The sequence below is a fragment of the Saccopteryx bilineata genome, chromosome 7, assembly GCF_036850765.1.
Source record: "Saccopteryx bilineata isolate mSacBil1 chromosome 7, mSacBil1_pri_phased_curated, whole genome shotgun sequence".
Classification (NCBI taxonomy): Eukaryota; Metazoa; Chordata; class Mammalia; order Chiroptera; family Emballonuridae; genus Saccopteryx; species Saccopteryx bilineata.
In genome coordinates this window covers 3834891-3843314 of record NC_089496.1, presented here as the reverse complement: position 1 = coordinate 3843314, position 8424 = coordinate 3834891, and the positions used below count along the sequence as shown (strand labels likewise).

Sequence of the window (8424 nt, the reverse complement as noted above, 5' to 3'; positions counted from 1 at the left end):
GAAACCATGGAGCTAAATGACAGAGAATTTAAAATAGAAATCCTAAAAATACTCAGAGATATACAAGAAAACACAGAAAGTCAATTAGAGAGCTCAGAAAACAACTCAATGATCACAAAGAATATACTACCAAGTAAATTGAAACTATAAAAACAAATCAAACAGAGACGAAAAACTCAATTCACGAGTTGAAAAACGAGGTAACAAGCTCTAGCTAACAGAACAGCCCAGATAGAAGAGAGGATTAGTGACATAGAAGACAAGCAACTTGAGGCACAACAGAGAGAAGAAGAAAGAGACTCAAAATTTTAAAAAAATGAGAAAGCCCTACAGGAATTGTCTGACTCCATCAAAAAGAATAACATAAGAGTAATAGGTATATCAGAGGGAGAAGAGAGAGAAAATGGAATGGAGAATATACTCAAACAAATAATAGATGAGAACTTCCCAAGCCTGTGGAAAGAACTAAAGCCTCAAATTCAAGAAGCAAACAGAACACCAAGTTTTCTTAACCACACAAACCTACTCCAAGGCACATCATAATGAAGATGGCACAAACCAACGACAAAGAAAAAATGCTCAAGGCAGCCAGGGAAAGGAAGAATACAACATATAAAGGAAGGCCTATTAGATTATCATCAGATTTCTCAGCAGAAACTCTACAAGCTAGAAGAGAGTGGACCCCAATATTTGAAGCCCTGAAAGAGATGAACTTTCAGCCAAGAATACTATACCCATCAAAGCTATCCTTCAAGTATATAGGAAATATAAAAACATTCACAAATACAGAGAAGATGAGGGAATTTATCATCAGAAAGCTCCCACTCCAGGAAATACTAAAGGGGGTTTTCCAACCAGATTCAAAGAACAAAATAATACAAAACCACAAGAAACAGCTCCACCAAGAACACAACAAAATCAAATTTATACTGTGATAACAAAAGAAAAAAAAGGGGGGAGAGGATGAAAATTAACAGTAGCAAAGAATGATGAAGGGCAGAAACACTCATAAGATAGGGTACTACAATGAATATGGTAGGAACCCTTTTCATGACTTAATGGTAACCACCCTTGAAAAAACCACCACAGAAATACATGACTTAAAAAAGGTAGCAACAGAGGAAAAAAGTATGGAATACAAACAAACAAAAACAAATGATAGAAAAAAAAGAGAAGAATTAAACAACATACAAAACTAACAGAGAGCAATTTATAAAATGGCAATAGGGAACCCACAAGTGTCAATGATTACACTAAATGTAAATGGATTCAACTTACCAATAAAAAGACACAGAACAGCAGAATGGATTAAAAAAGAAAATCCAACTATATACTGCCTACAAGAAACACATCTAAGCAACAAGGATAAAAACAAATTCAAAGTGAAAGGCTGGAAAACAATACTTTAAGCAAATAACATCCAAAAAAAAAGCAGGTATAGCAATACTCATATCTAATAATGCAGACTACAAGACAGAAAAAGTACTCAGAGACAAAAATGGTCATTTCATAATGATTAAGGGGACAATGAATCAAGAAGACATATCAATCCTTAATATATATGCACCAAACTAAGGAGCACCAAAATATATAAGACAGCTACTTATTGATGTAAAAACAAAAACTGACAAAAATACAATCATACTTGGAGATCTCAATACACCGCTGACGGTTCTAGATCGTTCATCCAAACAGAGAATCAATAAAAATATATCGGCCTTAAACGAAACACTAGAGCACCTGGATATGATAGACATCTACAGGACACTTCATCCCAAAGTGACAGAGTATACATTTTTCTCTAGTGTACATGGAACATTTTCAAGAATTGACCATATGTTGGGCCACAAAGACAATATCAGCAAATTCAGAAAAATTGAAATTGTACCAAGCATATTTTCTGATCATAAAGCCTTGAAACTAGAATTCAACTACAAAACAGAGGGAAAAAACCCACAAAAATGTGGAAACTAAACAACATACTTTTAATAAATGAATGAGTCAGAGAATAAATAAGCACAGAGATCAAAAGATATATACAAACAAAGGAAAATGACAATACAACATATCAGAATCTATGGGATGCAGCAAAAGCAGTAATAAGAGGGAAGTTCATATCACTTCAGGCCTATATGAACAAACAAGAGGGAGCCCAAGTGAACCTCTTAACTTCACACCTTAAGGAACTAGAAAAAGAAGAACAAAGACAACCCAAAACCAGCTGAAGAAAGGTAATAATAAAAATCAGAGCAGAAATAAATGAAATAGAGAACAGAAACACTATAGAAAAAATTAATGAAACAAGGAGCTTGTTCTTTGAAAAGATCAACAAAATTGACAAACCTTTGGCAAGATTCAGTAAGAAAAAAAGAGAAAGGACTCATATAAACAAAATCCAAAATAAAAGAGGAGAAATCACCACATACATCATAGATATAAAAAGAATTATTGTAGAATACCAAAAAAAAATGATATGCCACCAAATTCAACAATCTAGGAGAAATGGTTAAATTCCTAGAACAATACTACCTTCTTAGACTGAGTCATGAAGAAGCAGAAAGCCAAAACAGACCAATTAGCAGGGAGAAAATAGAAAAAACTATTAAAAACCTCCCCAAAAATAAAAGTCCAGGCCCAGACGTTTATACTAGTGAATTCTATCAAACGTTCAAAGAAGACTCGGTTCCTATTCTACTCAAAGTCTTCCAAAAAATGGAAGAAGAAGCAATACTTCCAAACACATTTTATGAGGCCATCATTACCCTCATACAGAAACTTGGCATGATGGCACAAAAAAAAAAAAAAAAAAACAACTACAGACCAATATCTCCAATAAATATAAATGCTAAAATACTAAACAAAATACTGGCAAATCAAATACACCAATATATTAAAAAATAATACATCATGATCAAGTGGCATTCATCTCAAAACTTCTAGGATGGTTCAACACACACAAAATGTTTAATGTAATATACCATATCAACAAAACAAAGAACAAAAACCACATGATCTTATCAATAGATGCAGAAAAGGCATTTGATAAAATACAACACAACGTTATGTTTAAGACACTCAACAAAATGGGTATAGAAGAAAAATATCTCAACATGATAAAGGCCATATATAATAAACCATCAGACAACATCATATTAAATGGCATATAACTGAGGAGTTTCCACCTTAAATCAGGAACAAGACAGGGTTCTCCACTCTCTCCACTCTTATTTAACGTGCTGCTAGATGTTCTTGCCAGAGCAATCAGACAAGAAAAAGAAATAAAAGGCATCCATATTGGAAAAGAAGAAGTAAAGGTATCACTTTTTGCAGATGATATGATCATATACATTGAAAACCCCAAAGACTCCACAAAAAGTTTACTAGAAACAATAAACCAGACAGTAAGGTCACAGGAAACAAAATTAACATACAAAAGTCCATAGCCTTTTTATATGCCAACAATGAAATATTAGAAAACAAACTCAAAAAATAATCCCCTTCACGATTGCAACAACAACAAAAAAATATCTAGGAATAAATCTAACAAAGAATGTAAAGGACCTATATAACAAAAACTACAAAGCATTGTTAAAGGAAATCAAAAAAGATACCATGGGATGGAAAAATATTTCTTGTTCTTGGATAGGAAGAATAAATATAATCAAAATGGCCATATTACCCAAAGCAATTTATAAATTTAATGCAATTCCCATCAAAATTCCTATGACATTTTTTAAAGAAATGAAATAAAAAATCATCAGATTTTATATGGAAGTATAAAAAACCCTGTATAGCCAAAGCAATTTTAAGGAAAAACAATGAAGCTGGGGGCATTACAATACCTGACTTCAAACTATATTATAGGGCCACGACAATGAAAACAGCATGGTATTGGCAGAAAAATAGACACTCAAGTGCAATGAAACAGAATAGAAACCCCAGAAATAAAACCACATGTATATGGTCAAATAATTTTCGATAAAGGGGCCAACAACACACAATGGAGAAAAGAAAGCCTCTTCAACAAATGGTGCTGGGAAAACTGGAAAACCACATGCAAAAGAATAAATCTCGACTACCGCTTGTCCCCTTGTACTAAAATTAATTCAAAATGGATCAAAGACCTAAATATAAGACCTGAAACAATAAAGTACATAGAAGAAGACATAGGTACTAAACTCATGGACCTAGGTTTTAAAGAGCATTTTATGAATTTGACTCCAAAGGCAAGAGAAGTGAAGGCAAAGATAAATGAATGGGACTATATCAGACTAAAAAGTTTTTGCTCAACAAGAGAATCTGACAACAAAATAAACAGACAACCTACTAAATGGAAAATGATATTTTCAAAGAACAGCTCAATAAGGGCCTAATATCCAAAATATACAAAGAACTCATAAAACTCAACAACAAACAAACAAACAATCCAAGAAAAAAATGGGAAGAGGACATGAACAGACACTTCTCCCAGGAAGAAATACAAATGACCAGCAGATATATAAAAAGATGCTCATCTTCATTAGTTATTAGAGAAGTGCAAATCAAAACTGTAATGAGATACCACCTCACACCTGTTAGATTAGCTATTAGCAACAAGACAGTTAATAGCAAATGTTGGAGAGGCTGTGGAGAAAAGGGAACCCTCATTCACTGTTGGTGGGAATGTAAAGTACAACCATTATGGAAGAAAGTATGGTGGTTCCTCAGAAAACTGAAAATAGAACTACCTTATGACCCAGCAATCCCTCTACTGGGTATATACCCCCAAAACTCAGAAACATTGATATGTAAAGACACATGTAGCCCCATGTTCGTTGTAGTATTGTTCACATTGGCCAAGACATGGAAACAACCAAAAAGCCCTCAATAGAAGACTGGATAAAGAAGATGTAGCACATATACACTATGGAATACTACTCAGCCATAAGAAATTATGACATCAGATTATTTACAACAAAATGGTAGGATCTTGATAACTTTATACGGAATGAAATAAGTAAATCAGAAAAAAACAAGAACTACATGATTCCATATATTGGTAGGACATAATAACGAGACCAAGAGACATGGAGAAGAGTGTGGTGGTTACCAGGGGTGGGGGGGATGGGGGCACAGGAGGGAAGAAGGGAGAGGGGAAGGGGCACAAAGAAAACTAGATAGAGGGTGACAGAAGACAATCTGACTTTGGTGATGGGTATGCAACATAATTGAATGACAAGATAACCTGGACATGTTTTCTTTGAATATATGTACCCTGATTTATTGATGTCACCCCACTTACATTAATAAAAATTTATTTATAAAAAATAAAATAATAAATGAGCTGTGAAATATTACTTTTAATTTATCATATTTGAGGAATTTAAAAACAAAAATAATGTCAGTGGGTATTATTTGTAACAGCCAAAGAAGTCCATTATGAACATTAGTTTATTTTTTTAACTTTAAATATTTTCTTTATTTTTAAGTTACAATTGACATACAATATTATAAATATATTAGTTTCAGATATAAAAAACAGTGATTAGACATTATATAACTTACTAAATGATCACCGCGATAAATCTCATATTCATCTTACACCATAGATATTTATTGAAATATTTTTTACTATATTCCCTATATTGTACTTTACAACCTCTCATCTTGCAAGCATCAAAATGTTCTCTGTATCTATGAATCTCTTTCTGTTTTTTTGTTTATCATGAGTGTTTAATTTATAAATTGTATTATATTGTTTTGAATTAAGTTATAGCTCTACTACTCTTTTTTAGTCTCTATAGCAATTTTCAAAAATTGCTAATGCTGATTATACTTCAAGTCAACATGGTGGGGGTTTGGGGAAAAGTTTTCAATTAGGAATATTTATGCTTCAGATAAACCTCATTGGCTGCAATACTGCTACTTTGTAAAGATTCTACTACTTTTCATATAGGAAGGAGATAGACACAAGATAGGTGATAACAATAGATGGACAGATAGGGGGATGGATAGATAGATGTAGTTTAGACAATTTTTCTTCAATCTGCACTACCTCATTCCACCAGGTGACTTTGTAGTTCAATAGAGTGGGTAGAATATATTTTTCACTTCATTGATATTGAGCTGCGCCCATTGTACGTATTTTGGCCAACCAAGTATTAGGGAGTATGACTTAAAACAATAATCTTAAACAAGCTTGAATTGTTTGGCTCCTAAACTTTGGCCTCTTATGTACTCAGTGTACTCAGTGGCTGCTTGTCCAAAGGTATAGAGAAACAAATGAAACATGCCTGAACACAACCCGCAACCTTGAGTTGAGCTGGAACCTAGCTTATAGCTGATCTGCAGAAATACAAGAAATAACTAAATATTTGTTATTATAAGCCACTAATTTTTATGGTGGCTTGTTGTGCAAAATTATTTCAGTGATAGCTGACCAATAACAAATTGATACCAAAGGTGGAATGGTGCCATAAACAAAAGCCAAAATATATGCGAATGGCTGGCTCACAATTGTATTGTGAGTTTTTAAGCAAGTATTATAAAAGGCTGAGAAAATGGTAACACATTATATAATAGTAACTGGTAAAACAATCACCTGTGGTAACCAGAAAATCAAAAAATGTACTTAGAGAGCTTCTGAACTGGGCAAGTTTTGAGAGAGAATGTTGATAGCATGAATGGGTGTTGCTAGCTGCATAAGTTTCTTCAAGAGAGATGAGCTCATAGAAAAACTGACCATTATGTAATCAGAATTTAAGATAATAGAGGGATCCTTCTTCCATATAAACCTGTTTTCCCAGATAGGTACAGAGTAGTCAGTATTAAGCTGAAATAGCCATGGGATTTCTTTTTTATTTTCTGTAGCATGAGGTTTTAAAACTGTTTCTATATATTTTTGCATCGCTGATTTCAAATCTGAAATCCGTTTTTTGGTGCATAATCCAGTTTTTATGCAATTTTAATTTCTCTTTGTCACAGTTAATGACATGCATTGGTTTTTAAATTGAAGTTAAAGGGCAAGAACTTTTGGATTGAACATAACCACAAGGCAATTAATGTTTTATAAACATCACTTTTACATAATTGTAGTTGTTTTTAAATGTAAAAATTATTATCTGATAAAAACACCCACTTATTTTGTTTTAAAATTGAATCATGGCTTCTTCGAATAGGTGTAAATGTAAGAATAGTCCTGACACCTTCAGTTATATATGTGGCTCTTACACACTTCAACATCAAAGGCGCAATATTTCATCATTTGTGACACATACATATATTGCCTATTTTCAAGTTCCTCTTGGCGATCAAGATAAGAATTGGGCTCTTCATATTGTGTGTCATAATTGTGAGGAAATACTTCATGACTGGACAAAAGGAAAACACAAAGGAATGCCTTTTCATATTCCCATGGTTTGGTGTGAACCTAAGGACCACAGCAGTGAGTGTTATTTCAGTCTGATACATACAAAGGGCATTGGCAAGAAAAAACGGCATATGATCACATATCCTAACATTCCTTCAGCAATACGACCTATCCCACACTCTCTGAGACACTCCTGGTTCCAGTTTTCAATGGTTTTTTTTTCTTCTAAGGATAAAGAAAGTGAACATGGTGATCAAGTGTATTTTGATAAGATGCATGAGGAAATGATTGTAGAATCTGAAGGGTCTTCTTCTGATGCCAAGCAGTCATTAACCCCTCAGCTGTTTAGCCAACCTGAATTGAGTGACTTAGTAAGAATGACATAAAAATTGTCCTCGACTTTCTGATGTATGAGGAGCATAACTGGATCATTTGTGTGGATCTTAAAATGATAAATTTCCTGCTAGGACAATAGAGAGGTTTCACAAAGTATCCTTGCTTTCTGTGTTTGTGGGACAGCGGAGCTCATAAGAAACACCAGAGACAGAAGGTGTGGCTGAAATGTGAAGCTCTGAAAGTAGGGATGCAAAATATTGTGAATGAACCTGTAGTTAATTGAGACAGGATCATTTTCCCCCCACTTCACATCAAACTTGGCTTAATGAAGCAATTTGTTCAGGCTTTGAATAGAGAAAGTGAATGCTTTCAACATATTGTTTCTGCTTTTCCTGCCTTGTCTTTCGAGAGATAAAAGCAGGTGTATTCGATGGACCTCAGATTCAAACCCTCATACCTGACAAAGAATTTGTCAGGAAGATGAATAAGGAGGAGAAAGCAGCATGGCAGTCTTTTGTGGCAGTTACAAAGAACTTCCTTGGCAACAAAAAAAGCAGAAAACTATGAACCTCTGGTTCAAAGGGTGCTGTTGGCTTTCCATGACATTGAATGTAGCGTGAGCATTAAGAATCTCTTCCTGAGCAGTCACTTGGTAAGTTTTCCGAATATCTTGGAGCTATTAGTGATGAGTAGACTACTGCTGGAGCATCAAACGAGATTGTCCTCAACAAGTACATAAA

General features: G+C 34.0%; 1 non-coding gene across 1 annotated transcript; it reads right to left on the bottom strand.

Annotated features, from left to right (window-relative positions):
- Positions 1–5774: 5774 nt before the first annotated feature.
- LOC136311301 (U4 spliceosomal RNA) lies at positions 5775–5916 on the bottom strand. Its single transcript, XR_010726710.1, has one exon. It is a non-coding gene; the product is annotated as a U4 spliceosomal RNA (small nuclear RNA).
- Between the last annotated feature and the right edge of the window lie 2508 nt (positions 5917–8424).